Source organism: Bicyclus anynana, chromosome 19 (assembly GCF_947172395.1).
Source record: "Bicyclus anynana chromosome 19, ilBicAnyn1.1, whole genome shotgun sequence".
Lineage (NCBI taxonomy): Eukaryota > Metazoa > Arthropoda > Insecta > Lepidoptera > Nymphalidae > Bicyclus > Bicyclus anynana.
In genome coordinates this window covers 14066368-14082244 of record NC_069101.1, presented here as the reverse complement: position 1 = coordinate 14082244, position 15877 = coordinate 14066368, and the positions used below count along the sequence as shown (strand labels likewise).

The 15877-nt window shown below is 34.4% G+C and overlaps 1 protein-coding gene across 1 annotated transcript in view; it reads right to left on the bottom strand.

The window, feature by feature from the left end:
* LOC112055481 (Ig-like and fibronectin type-III domain-containing protein 2) overlaps positions 1–14728 on the bottom strand; it is a 171636-nt gene extending 156908 nt beyond the window's left edge. Inside the window, exon 1 of the mRNA XM_052887272.1 lies at positions 14539–14728. The gene's annotated coding sequence lies outside the window, so the exon portion shown is untranslated. The remainder of the gene's footprint in view (positions 1–14538) is intronic.
* Between the last annotated feature and the right edge of the window lie 1149 nt (positions 14729–15877).

Here is a 15877-nt window from a genome sequence, read left to right as displayed (position 1 = left end):
ACAAAAATAAACAAACTCAAAACATATAAAGAAAAGTGTCCGTTTGCGAATTCAAAATAACTGTATAATCAAGAGTTATTACATTGCATTTTTTTTTAATTTTTGTCTGTCTGTCCGGACTAATCTTGGGAACGGCTGAACCGATTTTCACGGGACTTTCACTGAAAGTAAGAGCAGGTTACTGAGCAATATATAGGATACTTTTATCCCGGAAAATACATGGTTCCCGGAATTAGTGAAAAAACTGAGTCACACTATTATTATAAAAGCGAAAGTTTGTGTGTAAGCGTGTATGTTTGTTCCTTCTTTGTTCTGAGGCTACTGAAGCAATTTGGCTGGAATTTAGCATGGAAATAGATTTTACTCTGAATTAACACATGGGCTAGTTTTCATCCCGGAAAGATGGTTCCCGCGGGATTTGTCATCAACTGAATTCCACGCGGACGAAATCGCGGGCGTCCGCTAGTTTGGTAATGACGAATTTATAAGGTAACATACATTAACAAAAAAATATTACACAGAAATTTAGTTCGATTTAAATTTAAAAAAAAAAACGTAAAGGTAAACGTACATTTATCACAATTACCAGAAACGATCTAGTCTCTAAGCTAAAAACGCTGACCTTCGCTCGACAGTTGCCTTCGACCGTGAGAGGTCACGGCGATCTATTAGTCAACAGTTCACACAATGGCTATAATGTAGTTTTTGTATTGTTTTACTAAGAAATACACACATAGTTCGAAGAGGCGATGAACGTTGGGGTCCCAAGATCAAACTCTATATAACGACATTAAAAGGACTGCAGATTTTATGGCGTTATAGAGAGTAGTCGTTATATGGAAAGAAGAAAAATATAAGAGCAAACATTTTTCGTTAAAACACAGTGATTTTTTTTTACTTGCCATGTTTACAGTTTTTTTTTAATATGACAAATATTTCCATTCCGCTCCAACTAGTCGGGAAAGACTGTATTAGGAGTGGGTACGACAATAGACCAACGGGGTGGACCACCACCCCTCAGTGATGAGTCCGACCGCTTTTACCGTTGAGCTATTGAGGCTATTAGTTAGCAGTTTGAAAGTTTGTAAGCAACTAAGAATATGATTAAGTATTAAGTCCTTGACTTAATACACTATCATGACCGTTTACTATGACGAAAATTAAATATTTACGCTGTATCTAAAATGACAGTTTGGAGAGACGAATATTGTATCTAAAACGGCATTATGTTAAGGCGTGGAATATTTCACAAAAGGTTGATTGATACAGAAACCAACTCGCAGCAACCCAAATTGATAAACAGAGCAATTATACAGTTATTAATAAATAATAAATGTTAGCCACTGCGGTTAGTGCGCTCTGAAATTACTGTTCTAATTTGAATGGATATTTATAATATACTAATTTGGAAACGCCATTAATTTAATGATGATTTGAAACGAATAATTAATAATTTCAATTGATATTTAATTCGATAGACTATTGTGATAAAAGCTTAATATTTAGGTAAAATATAAAAACGGGGCATAATAAATAATATACATAGAGTAACATAATAATTACACTTTTATATATGAGACAAACCGATTAGACGATGTGCTGCCCAGAAAATTTGTAATGAAAGTTCTCGATATATCTAGAGAAAAGAGAGTTCTGGAGAAAATGTATGAGAAACTAATTTTTCTTCACAATATAATTTTGTTATTCTTAGTTATTCTGCTGCTATGTCATAAAAGTCGTTCCCCAATTCTAAATGATAACATGGATTGCAATCGCCTTAATTCGCGCTTGACCACGCTCGAGACATCAAGTGTAGATGTATGTATGACCATAAAGTGAACACGCTTGCCACAGATTAATCAATAATATACAGATTCAACATACGGCAGATGACGGTGTCGTAGCCGCTCCAAATACGAAATTCAAAAAGTAATACAATCTCGAGTCAGTAAGACACGAACCGTCGCATCGTCTTATGTTTTTAAATATTTTAAAAACTGTTCACAAAAAGTAAAGAAACAAAAAGTATTTTTTATTGACAATTAATGATTATTTTATTAAGTTACGTAATTGTTGTTAGTGTTAAATTTTAAAATACAAATTATGAAAAAATATTGTATAAGCGGTTGTCAAGGAGACGCGTGATGTTTGTTTTTTTAATGGGTTGCACCGGCTTCAGTACGTTGCTTGTAAAGACTCACTCTGGTTACGAAACGGTTGATAAAAAGCAACACTTGGTTCATTACCTTAGCTTTAGAACGCCAAGACCTTGCACACCGCGCCGTCCCGTCTAAGGATTTTGATCGGTGATTCATATGAACGAAACTGATCAATTGGGTGTTCCGGTCAATATACCTAAAGTAGGGTCACTTTGAATTACTCACTTGGAAAAGTGACGCAACTTTGGCGGGACAAAAAACACAGTACCTAAATCTTAGGCCACAAGACCTTCGATTGAGACCTCTATTTCTATGTAGTAAATAAAAAATAATAAAAAGGTTGGGCTTAATGCCTCTAGTCTCTACTGTCATGTCGGAGAAAAAACACAATAAAAACATATTTAAATGCGATTTAATGGCTGCAATTGCGTGCTATTTTTAGGGATCCGTGGTCAACAAGGAATGCTTATAGTTGCACTATACCCGTCTGCGATTATTACTGCTAGAAAATGGGACTTCGTTGTTGGATATATCACCCTGCCCGTATGTCCATCCACGATTAATACTACTAGAAAATCTTATAGTGTGGGACTTAGTTGTTGGATAGGTAGGTTCTTTAAAATATTATGAGTGTGTTAAGCACTATTTTTCGATTAAGGGATCTTTTGTTAATTTAATTTACGGAACCCCACGCCTATGGACCGACATGCACTTGGTCGATTTTTATAAACGAAAACTACTGACTGTCACTACAAATATAATGTCAGAATCATACTATATTACATCATATCCTACTGCCTTCATTCATCGTCAAGTTAGCTGAGGAGCTAAATCTAAAAAAATATATTGTTACAGAAGGTGGGAGAAGTAAAATAATATTTTCACTGTACACAAGTTTATTCGATAACAATTTCAGCATAGCTTCCGCTATAATGTTAATATTACACGCTGATGGTAGTATATCAATGAATCTGCTAAACAACCCTCTATTTTATAATATTTGCAAAGTTAGTGTCTACTGTTGGTAGCACGAATATGTTAACAATACAAGTACGTTTTAATAATAGTTCCGGAGTATTATTATACAAACCAAACGTTATAATTCTATCTAAAACACATTAATAATTAAAAGATATTTATAACGATCGTAAAATAATATTAAAATATCGAAACACAAAGTTGAGAAATGAAATACAAACTAAATCATAACGTGACGTCATAGTTGTCAAGAGTAAAATAACCAATGACGAATTTATATCATGTAAAATAAATAATTATATTTATATCAATAATTAATAATAACCTCTCCACTGTTCGGATTGATAATCATTGTTACTTAATTAAATTTAACTATAATAACCGGAAGTCATAGAAGTATGAAATGAAATGACGCTACTATACGCTAGGCGGCGACACTTATCTATACGAAATAGGCGGGAAGCAGGTACTATTTGTAACAATATATTAAAATCGATCTAGGCGTCTTCGAGTAATCGTGTAACACAAAAAAAAAACATTAACTCGAATTGGGAACCTCCTTTTTTATTGTCGGTTAAAAAGATAAATAGTGCTTAATACACTTTGTATTTGTTACATCAAGTTTTATTGCAAAAAGTTTTTAAATATCTCCATACCCCGCAGCCATAAACAGACATAACCCAAATTTCCAAACCATAAACCCGCAAACTTTTCTGCAAATTGCACTCAACAACTACTATATGTATACTCGTAAACTATATAATAGCTCTTACTTAGTAAACATAACATTTTTATAGTTTACAAGACGACGCACCGCGGGTTTGCCCGCGTAGATCCCGTTCTCGTGAGAAAATGTGAATAAAGTATAGCCCATGACAGTCAGAAATAAAGTGGATTTATAGTGGTAAAAGATTTTTTAAAATCGGTTCAGTAGATCTAGAGATTACCCGTACAATACTACAAACTTAACCACTTTATAATATTAGTATTATATATAGATTTCTTTTTTAAGGAATGACATCTATGTATTTTTAAAAGAAACAGAGCCCCCTTCTCTAACTAAAAAAGCAGTTTTTCTGGTTGTAACTAGTGATAGACAATTATAAATATTTTATCTGTGGAATTGAATACAAAACGTCTTGAATTTGAATCAGTTCTTATCCAGTATCATCATAATCATCGCACACATTTTTTTCTCTCTACCGGATTTGAACAGAGAAGACCCAAATACTAGTATGTAACATGCGGCTCAAAATCATGGTGTTTGGAAGGCCATACAAGAGACCCATGTCTAGAAGAGGACGTTCATCATAAAACGATAGGGAATGACAGAAGCCTTTAATTTTGTATGGTCACCTGCGTAGCACGGGCTTCTATATGAGACGGGTATATACATAATGGATCAAACTTCAACAGAAGAGTGACTATTTGTTTAATCCCCGAAAAACCGACGAAAAAGCAACAACGTCCTTCAGCAGAATTCTGTAAAATTACAGCCATATTGATATCTATGATGACGCTGTGACATCGTTGGTTTCCATGGAAACTTCGTTTTAGTGGCATTTTATTTTTATTTATTTATTTATTTATATACATGGCATGTGCTCAGAGAAACATTACAGTTTCCCAATTCGTTTCTCGAGCATTTTGGCAGTTTTGACATTTTTGAGTTTTTGGCATCCCATAAAAAGAAAGTTAAAGGAGATGGTCCATTTCAGGTCCACTCTTGTACCCCGTACCATTAAAATTTAAGTAATAAAAAAAATACAACCGACTTCAAAACCTAAAAACGTACCCACCAAACTAAAAAGCGAAAAATAACATCATAATATGTTCTACCTGCTGATCAGTATGAAGGCGGTGCTAAGCCGGTGATGTATTAATTCAAGCCATGTGAGCATATCTTATAGATTTAGATTTTGCAGACAGTGTTGTTTCATGTGGTCCTGTCAGAAATGGCTTAAGTTAAGACAACACCGGCTAAGCACCGACTTCATACTGATCAGCAGGTAGAACATATTATGATGTTATTTTTCGCTTTTTAGTTTGGTGGGTACGTTTTTAGGTTTTGAAGTCGGTTGTATTTTTTTATTAAAATTTTTATTATTTTTCAATTTTTAGTGTAAAATTTCATCTCAAACGAATACCTCAGACGCCTAATGACAGTCACAACCCATCTTGGTACAAAATTCTCAGCAATACAAATTAATCAAGCCCAAGCACAAGGTAGCTACCGTAAACCGTCAAGGGGTTCCCTTCATTGACCTTGGTCTTCATCATCAGACCCCTAATAACAGACACAACTCATCTAGGTAGAAAGTTCTCAGCAATACGAATTAATCAAGGCCAAACACAAGGTAGTTACTGTAAACTGTTAAGGAGTTCCCTTAATTGTCCTTGGTCTTCATCACCAAACCCCTAAATGACAGTCACAACCTATCTATGTGGAAAGTTCTCATTAATACAAATTAATCAAGCCCAAACACAAGGTAACTGCTGTAAATCGCCAAAGAGTTCCCTCGTCTGTTTTATGACTCCATCATCAGATCGATTTTAAACCTTCATAATTTTGTATTTCTTAAAGGTACTAAATGGAAAAGTTTACGAACACACTAGACACCCATATAATTTTCGAAAGTTCCCCTCAATTTCTCCAGGATTCCATCATCAGATCTTGTCATGATGGCAATGGGACCAAATGGGGACTATACCGTTTCAAAAAAAAAAAGAATTTTTGAAATAGGTCCAGGCGTCTTTGAGTAATCGGTGTACATACATAAAAAAAAAAAAAAATACCGACCGAATTGAGAACCTCCTCCTTTTTGAAGTCGGTTAAAAAATACAAGGACCTTATTAAAATTTATTGAAGTGAATAAATATAACTAATTAAAAAGAAATACCCAAAGTAAAATAAACCCAAGTTTTTGAGTTATATCAAGATGGCGCCCTTAGAGCAACTATGACGTGATGACAATTGACAGCAAACGTCAAATCGATTACTGCATTGAAAACGTCATCAATCCGCCATTATTACCCTTAACAGTGTTACATTTCTTGGGTGATAATGAATATTATTTCGAATTAAAATAAATTCGTAGATTTGTATAATCAAACTTAGTTTAAAAAAATATTTGTTTTATTTCCGCTAGGGTACCATGACTGGACCTGATCTCCATACAATTTTGGACCATCTCCTTTGGAATAAAAGTTATTATAGGCGAATACATCGAGATCGGGTTGCTAGGTCGCCAAACCTAATAGCCGGACAAACCAGCCAGTACAGCCGGACATTTGGATAGAAAGGCCGGACACCCTACATTATTGAGGATTTTGTCTCAGTATTTATACGTGAGTGAGAGACCAACAATCCGCATAAGCCGGATACCGTTTATTTTGGCCGGACAAGCAATCAAAAAGTCTACCTATGTCTGGCTTTATCCGGACGCCTGGCAACGCTAAATACAACGCTGCACCGGCCTAGAGTGATAATGTCTTACTTTGTAACGATCACTAAATATTTAACAATAGCTATAGGAAACTGCATTTTTTCGCATAATTTACAAAGTAAAACAATTACACAACAGAAGCACAGTTTAAATGCATATTTGTACCATAACTCATAGTTAATGAGTACTGTACTTAGTATTATCTCCATCGTTAAGATTGTTCTCGGAGGAAGTACTAGTGATGTACAATATAGTCATGTGACTTGCCGTGACCTTGGGGAGGTGAAGATGCTACAAAAAATGGCGTCCAAAGCGCGTGGCGTGTTAATAATGCTGTGTAATTATATAATCTTAAGGAATTTTAAATCATCTACAGAGTTAAGGTGGTGCTACATTTGAAGATGTAGGTATTAATCAGATAACTGAAATAAATGTTTTGCGAGTATATAATATACACGCCCAGCGATTTCAACCGTGTAGTTATTATTCCCGTTCGATTACGGGGATAAAACAAGCCTGTAACACTCGCTAATAACGTGGCGTTCTATTAGTAAAATAATTTTTAAAATCGATTCAATAGAACAAGATTGGAGCTAAGCGCTGACCTATCCAATGTAATGTCAGGATAGCTACCAAATGACTCAAAATGTCGAAATCTGCTGAAACTCGATTTCCAAAAACGGAGTTAAATCAACACCTTCCCTACTTAGTAATAATTTGTAACTAGTGAGAAGTTGAAAAAGGGCAGTGCTTTGTAGAACATTTTTCCGTAACCTATAATGATGCTCTGATAAGACGATGCTTTTCCCACTTGAGGTTAAAAGTTCAGTTTTCTTACCTATATATTATACTTTGATATTATTTTAATTTAAAACCTTTATCAATGCATTTCTATTGCAATATTGCAATAAGAAAAGCGTAAACAAGTTTAAGGACCCGACCTCGCCCTTGGCTGACAATATCGAGGGTTTAGTAAACAACAGTTAAGTGTGACATTAGCCTAATTTACTATAAATTATTTAATTTGAATAAAACCCCTTAGCACGAGGTAGCGCACTGCAAAGGAGTTTATTTTTATGTAAAAAGGAGTACCAAAGGAGTTGATTTTCGAATATGTTTTATATTAATCTCGTAACTTACTTTCTTACTTATTATATATACTTAAATACTTCTCGTAACTTACTGAATCTTTAAAGTCCCCACCTAATTTGTGTTATTATGTTGTGTCTATTACTCCTTTTTAGGGTTCCATAGTTCACAAGGAACCTTTATAGTTTCGCTATATCCGTCTGTATGTCCGTTCGTAAGTCTGTATTTAGCGCAGAGACTACTAGAAAGCTGTAAATTAGCATGAGTATGTACATTGTACATTAAAAATATGAACAAAATAGTATATTGAAATCTTGAAAAATATTTTTTTAGGGTACCTCCCCTACATGTACAATGGGGATGATTTTTTTATCGTCTATTCCATGATGTTGGGTATCGTTACCGGTATTTTATCCATTGCAGACAATGATGTTAAATACTGTTAGATGTGTTACTAGGTCATGAAAAAAGAGGCGCTCAAAAGAGGAAATTTCCACATCTCAATGTTAGTTGTGGTCAACAACGAACGTTATTTGAAAGAAAGAAGAAAGAAAGAAAAATATTTTTATTTAAACAAAAAATACCTAGATATTGTCTACAATGTTGAGTTGTGTATTCAGGAAGTGTAAAAACTATATATACTCTAAATAATGGAATTACTTAAAGACAAAATTTAGCATGCGTGCGCCCAGTTTCGTCTTAGCCTATTATTCGGATTACTTTTTGCGGAGATTTTGTAGGGACGTCACTGATTTGTAATATAAAATTATCATTGATTACAGGGATTAAACTGCTGATTTAATCTACGGAACCCTGCGCGTGGCTCGACACGCACCTGGCCGGTTTATCTATATGGCATAGAGGTCTATGTGTCAATCCAAGACAAATCCTGCTCCATTATTTTCTACTCGCCAACCATCAACTTTAGCGAGACGTATAAATTCGTACTAAAGGCGCGTTAAAACATTCAGTCAATGCCATAACGCCAGTTCGCAGCTGTGATGAAAAACTCGGCGCTTTTTGCATGGCGAAGGTTGGAGCGGACAAAAACGGTGACGTAACGACACCAGACTGTTCTGTCTTTTACTCCGACACTCAATAAGTGGGAAAAAAAAACTATCGCCTATCTATGAAACCGATTTTCCTATAAGCGTTTTCAATTTGTTGCCAACACATCTTTTATTATGTGACAAAAACTTCACAAAAAAAACAGTTGCGTCACCTCATGTTAATCACACTAATATTATAAAGGCGAAAGTTTGTGTGTAAGTGTGTAAGTATGTTTGTTCCTCTTTTACGCTGCAGCTACTAAAGCGATTTGGCTGAAATTTAGAATGGAAATAGATTTTGCTCTGAATTAACACATAGGCTACTTTTCATCCCGGAAAAATGCATGGTTCCCGCGGGATTTGTGAAAAACTGAATTCCACGCGGACGAAGTCGCGGGCGTCCGCTTGTTTGTAATATCTTTTTAACATATTTGATCATTATCAACCCATATTCGGCTCAGTGCTGAGCTCGAGTCTCCTCTCAGAATGAGATAGGTTAGGCTAATAGTCCACCACGCTGGCCCAATGCGGATTGGTAGACTCACACACGCAGAGAATTGAGAAAATTCTCAGGTATGCAGATTTCCTCACGATGTTTTTTCTTCACCGTGAGACACGTGATATTTAATTTCTTAATGCACACAACTGAAAAGTTAGAAGTGCATGCTCAGGACCGGATTCGAAGCCACACTCTCCGGAATCGGAGGCTGAGGTCATATCCATTGGGCTATCATGGCTCTCATTACTACATTTCAGTAGCATAGATAAATATTTAATTTAACGAAATGAGTCCAAATATTTTATAATATGAATTTTATGTTGGATTTCAAAAAAACATGATACTAAAACATCGTTCGGAACCCTCTTCATGCGAGTTCAACTCGCACTTGACAGGTTTTCTACGCTACTTGTAAAGACTCACTCTGTATGATCTTTACTCTGTGGCCTAATTGAAATAAATCATAGATTTACGAGTCGGTACTAGTACTTATAATTCTATGAAATGAATAAACTTTGACTTTAGACAGAAAAGACGATCTGTAAAGCTTCACTATACTAAAGAAGTCACGAATGAAAGACTAATAAATTCAATAGCTAATTTTAAAAAAAAACTTTAAAATCGGCAAAGCTCAGAATATCTCAGTGTCAATCAATGTTCTTTATTTAAAATTATTGTTTTTGAACGTATTAATAGCACTAGCGTCAAGCGAGGTGCTAAAACTCGACAACAAAAACAATATGGTAACAATGATCTATTGAATGTGAACGATCGAATGAATGAATGGAGCGAACAAACGCAGCGCTGTTTGTTATCTGAAGCGGTTTGTGCGCTTGTTTGTAAATAAAGCGCTTTTCACTGCAACCATAGAGAATAGAAACAAGTTATTATATTTATAATCATCTGAGGGTGTTAAAAGATTAATAAGACGCAGAGTAAGAAGAATTTATTATTTAATAATGCATAGCTTTAACGCTTTTTGAGTTTTGTCTAGAGTTTAGCCAATGTGAGTTTGGATCACGAGGTAATAGGTTCGAATCTTGGGTTGGGGTATGAAGTACTCTCTTATAACTTTCTTTGAAGAAATTTAAGGAACAGATCTGTCTCAGGTTGGGTAGTTGGTGATTTTACACCACTGTGCCACGGAAGAATGTTAATCATGTATATGACTAAATTTGATATACCTAATACGGATCTTAGACAATTAGAAATGACCTTCACCTATGTTTTATAACAAAATTAGGATGTTAAAAAATATATTGCCAGTAGGTTTCCTCATTAATGATAGTTAATAACAGTTTGGTCAGGAAATTTTTAGGCAACCTACTCGCAATATATTTTTAACGTACTAAATTTTATATAGAACATCTTTCATACATTTAACAGATGGGTGAAGGTATTTCTAAATCGAATCTTCTACTATTTCCCCTTTCCTATAAGAAGAGATTCTCTGGCCCTGTAGGGCCCTGTATGATAAAACTGCTTTATTTTATTATATTAATGGGGTCAAAGATTAGAGTACCAGGTCAGGTTCATAAAAAAATATAAAATTTTATTGTCCGATTTAATTTGGATATTTTATTATGACTGTCGGTACCCAAATTTCCAAAGAAGCCAAGGTTTCTTCACATTTTTGTGGACAAGACTTCTGTGTCTTATTAACTGCATACTTACTGCTAAATTTCGACCAATGAGCTGCAACCATTTACGCGCGATTCTCATTTCCGCCAATTGACCTGATTCGCGATTGGACCACATCTAAATTGGACCATAGACGATATGTCTGCTACATTCAGGAATACCTTGCTTTATAACCAAGAGAGAGATATACGACTTAATCTATAACCCATCTCTTGGTTCTGCAGTGGGCTGTTAAAATAAGTTAATGACGAAGTAAGTAAATATATTTATTATAGAACTTTCATCGTATAGAGTTTCTAGTGATAGAATTTCTACCGATGGTGTACAATGACACCGTGAGAGCGAGACAGCTTTACGACCGTATCCATATCCCATGTCCCATGCTTTCGCGGTTACAACGGGCTATTCAATTGCAATGATAATTAAATAAAAATTTACGACTGTATTGAATAACGTGTTATATATGCGAAAGTTTGTTATAACTTATACGAGTGTGTAACGAACCATTTAAATTTACGCCTATTGATTTTTTATGTTATTGTATAGCGCTTGACTGCAAGCACGCCTGATAATGCGATAATGCAGTCTAAGCTAGGAAACGCCTAAAATGTGTCTTTTTACTATTGACTCGAAGATTGATTTAGCTAGATAATTAAGCAGGGACAACTGTAGAAGAAGAAGACACACTTTATTGCACACTTAATAGAAAACAAAAAAAAGAAAAACTAAAACTAAAAATTAGCATACAGGCGGCTTTGTTGCTATAATATCAGTCACTGACGATCAAGTATTATCACATGCCTGCAGCACTGGTCGTGATGTGCATGACATCATGCCGGTCGCGATCAATACACAATCAGTTTTCAGATCACGAATTTCGAAACAATTATTAAATGGTGTCAATAAAAAGTAAAATTAATTTGAAATTATTTAATACAAAATTTCTACTCCTATATTTAACTAAATAATACAGGTATTATAATTTTGATATTACAACAACGTTGGAGCATAGAATACAATTTCTTACGCCCTTGGGGATAAATTGTACCACTAATTGAGTAACAATGTTCTAGAATTTAGCAACAGGGGTATTATCTAAGAATTTTATAGATACCTAGACATACCTAATATCCAAGTGTGACCTATTCACATAATGTACAAAAATATTTTAATTTGATTTTTTCGGTAACTTTGTTTATTACTTTAAAAATTAGGTACAATCGCACTAATATTACAATGTGAAAATATTAAAATGATTGTGTGTTAATATAACACACAATTATTTTAATTTAACAGTAATTTAACTTAATTAACAGTAATTTAACTGATTATTGCAAATATAGATTTCTTTGAAAATTGGCCACATGTGTTCTGTGTGCCTAATTTATGGCCAAATTTCAATGTTTTATGAAGACTGGGTTTCTCTGAGCTCCTCTAGGCTCCTTTAGAATGGAAATAGCTTAAACCGTTGGAATATTTAACACAAACACTAATATTATTATAAATCTATAAATACAGGGTGCTGGGGTGTATTTCCCATAACTCTGGGGTTATATTTTTAATTAAAAATGTTCAAATGTGTTCTAAAATTTATATTTTCGGAGTAAATAATATTTCTTTTGTAAATAGATCTTAAAATATGACGTTGCCAAGTTTCACGTATTTTAAAATGTAAGCATAGATAAAGGTGTGTGTTACACTTACATGGATAGTCGGAATTACTTGAATTACTTTGTATGAAAACATAAAAAGTTATTATTTTTTAGTTAAAAAAAAAATGTTAGTTATGCAGTTCGGCTCCTATATGTAGTCTCGTCCAACACCTTGAAGTTATGGGCATCTTTACTAATATTATAAAACAGAAGAATTTGTTTGTTTGTTTGATTGAACGCGCTAATCTCAGGAACTACTGGTCTGTTTTGAAAAATTCTTTAAGTGTTAGATAGTCCATTTATCGAGGAAGGCTATAGGCTATATATCATCCCCATATTCCTACGGAAACGGGAGCCACGCGGGTGAAACCGCGCGGCATCAGCTAGTCTTAAATATTCTCGAGCATCTTGTATATCTGAGCTACCGTATTACATAATTTATTATGACAATATGGAAAAACCATCAGTAAGTAATGCGTTCCAAAAATACCAAAAATAGACAATTGTTTCATCCGTTAATAGTCGATTTTTTTCCTTTTCAACGCGTTTCCGTATAAATTAAGTAAATAAAAAAAATCAAAATATAAAATTTCATTGTAAATTTTGTCCATTACTGAGATTTCAAAATAACATACATACATATAAATAGGTATATTGCAAGAAATGCTCGTTTAAATCTTTTATATTTTTTAATCCGTGAAACTATAAGGAACCAAAAAACTAACCCATGTTAGGCAATTTGTTGCATGTCTAAATTCTTTCCGCCTACAAGCACTCAATCAATTATTAATCATCTGACTAAAATTACACTCTTTGTTAGTTTCCTTTACGTTATGTATCCGTGATTTAATTAAAAAAACTGGCTGATTTACATGTAGCCTTGTGTGAAAAAAAAACAAACATTGTCTGTGGTTTTATGTTTACTAACAAACCTTGGACTCTACTTAATATACGACTATTTAGACAGTTTAGTCACGTAAAAAATGTTCAATAAATTTGGTGTATTGTCGTAACACGAAATATTACCTTTTTCTTTAAAAGATTGCAAGATTTTTTCTCTCTATGTTTTTTTTTTTCATTTAGATAATTTGATTTCGGTGCTAAGCATTAACAGGTAATTAGACGGATCCTTTGTTGTGTGTCAAACAATCACACTAACTTTCATAATTTTACTAAGAACATCCAACTATTTTTATTTATTTACTTTATGGCTCTGGGTTCTAGCTCTTTTTAAATAGTTATCTATGTTATGTTTTATTTTTAATACCATTTACAGGCAAAGGCATTCCCAAACTCTTCCATAATTTTGAATTTTGTGTTATTTTAGGATAAAGGTCATTTGAAATAGAGTACAAAACATAAATTAAAACATGACAGATATTATTCAAAGTAAGTTATGCAAACATTTCATTGAAAAATGAACTTCCTGCAATATATATTTTTTTTCTACAAACGTCAGTTAAGTAATTGCACGAAACGGAAAGTTAAGCTGGAGTCAGTTGACCGAATCGAGAAAAAACCTGGTAACAATGGAAAAACTACGATTATCTAATAACAGACCGCTTCTTTCGTGTACTTTTACAATAAAATATAATACAATACATAGGTAATTCATCGCCAGAAAGCATGACAAAATATCTATTACATAGACCTCTTAACATCAATTTATTTTTTACTAATAAAATATTTAATAAAATACCCAAGTAATTATTATCTCAGAAACTGCAATATCACTTCCTAATATAGAAAATACAAATCAATTCATAGTTTCAATTCATAAATTTTATCTCGAAAATACGTTGCATTCTACTTATCCTTTACCGTTTCTATTTACCTAAATAGAAATTGAGAAACCTCTGCATACACAACTATACAGAATCGTATTTCCAATTTAAAACAATTTATTTTACCAATATACTAATATCCTACCATGGATTATGAATAGTAAATTATGATTATTACTCGCTATGCATTTTCATTTAGAAAAAATTCGTCTGAAATTTTCATTAAAAAAAAATAACAAACCTCTCTGGTTGCTAATTAAATCCGGGCACAGATCACAAACGAAATTGCAGGACAGCTATAATTAAAAAAAAAATAAAAACACAGATTACGTGCACTCGCGACGTTTTATTCCAAATTCGAATAGCGAACAACCGTCTATCCAGTCCGCGCCGCTGGGCCGACGCAAGACGACTGAACTGAAGGCAGTCCGCTCGCGCTCACTGTGCAAGCAGAAAACAATGAATTGTGTTTATACTTCTTGTATTTGATACAAAAATATATTTTCCGACCATTAACAGCCCCATTAGTTTGATTCTGAAATGATTGGGATGTAAATTGAGATGACATATCCAGCGATCACGTTTTCATAGTTACTGTGTTGTCTATAATGGCTTTACCATAAGATAATGGATAGGTACAACGGTAGTAAATTATGTATCTATTTTCATATCATGTAATAGTATGTAAAAGCCGTTTATGGATTTTAAATAATGGAGTATATGGATTTAAAGAAATTATTATATTAAAATATCACGTGTCTCAACTCAAACGGTGAAGGCATAAACATCGTGAAGAAACGTGCATACTAGAGACTTTTCTTAATTCTATACGTGTGTGAAGTCTGCCAACCCCCATTAGGCCATCGGTGTGGACTATTAGGGTGCTTTTCCACCAGAGATACGGTACGTTGCTATGCGTTTAATATCCACAAATCATATTCATTGGTATAATATTATAAAGCTGAAGAGTTTGTCTGTTTGAACGTTCAAACAAACAAACTCTTCAGCTTGGCTAATCTCAGGAACTACTGATTCTATTAGAAAAATTCTTTCACTGTTAGATAACCCATTTATCAAGGAAGGCTATAGGCTATATTTTATTCCCATTTTCCTACGGGAACGGGAACCACGCGGGTGAAACTGCGCGGCGTCTAGGTACTAGTGTATTTATATGGAAGAATGCGTGTTATGGGCCGTATCGAGTGGGTAGCAATGTTCAGAGCAGAGTACCTATAGCTTGGCAACTTCGTTCGTAACACTTCCGATGGTTCGCGCAGGCCAGGGGGGGGGGTGTAGCGATGAATGAAAAACCCACATCTGATGCACCTCACTTCCCCACACACGATTTCACACCCGATTTCACACCCGCGCAGTCTTTCCCCCCGTCGCCCGCATATCATGGGAGTGTCACTTTGCGGCGGCGCATCTTTATAGCGCATCTTCCTCGTACAGCTACATAGCCTAGTATTGGTGGAATCGGTCACATTTTTTCGAAGCGTAGATTTCACATCATCATAGCTGCAGAGGACATCTCTGGTGGAAAAGCACCCTAAGCCTCAGACCAATTAGTGGTCGGTCTG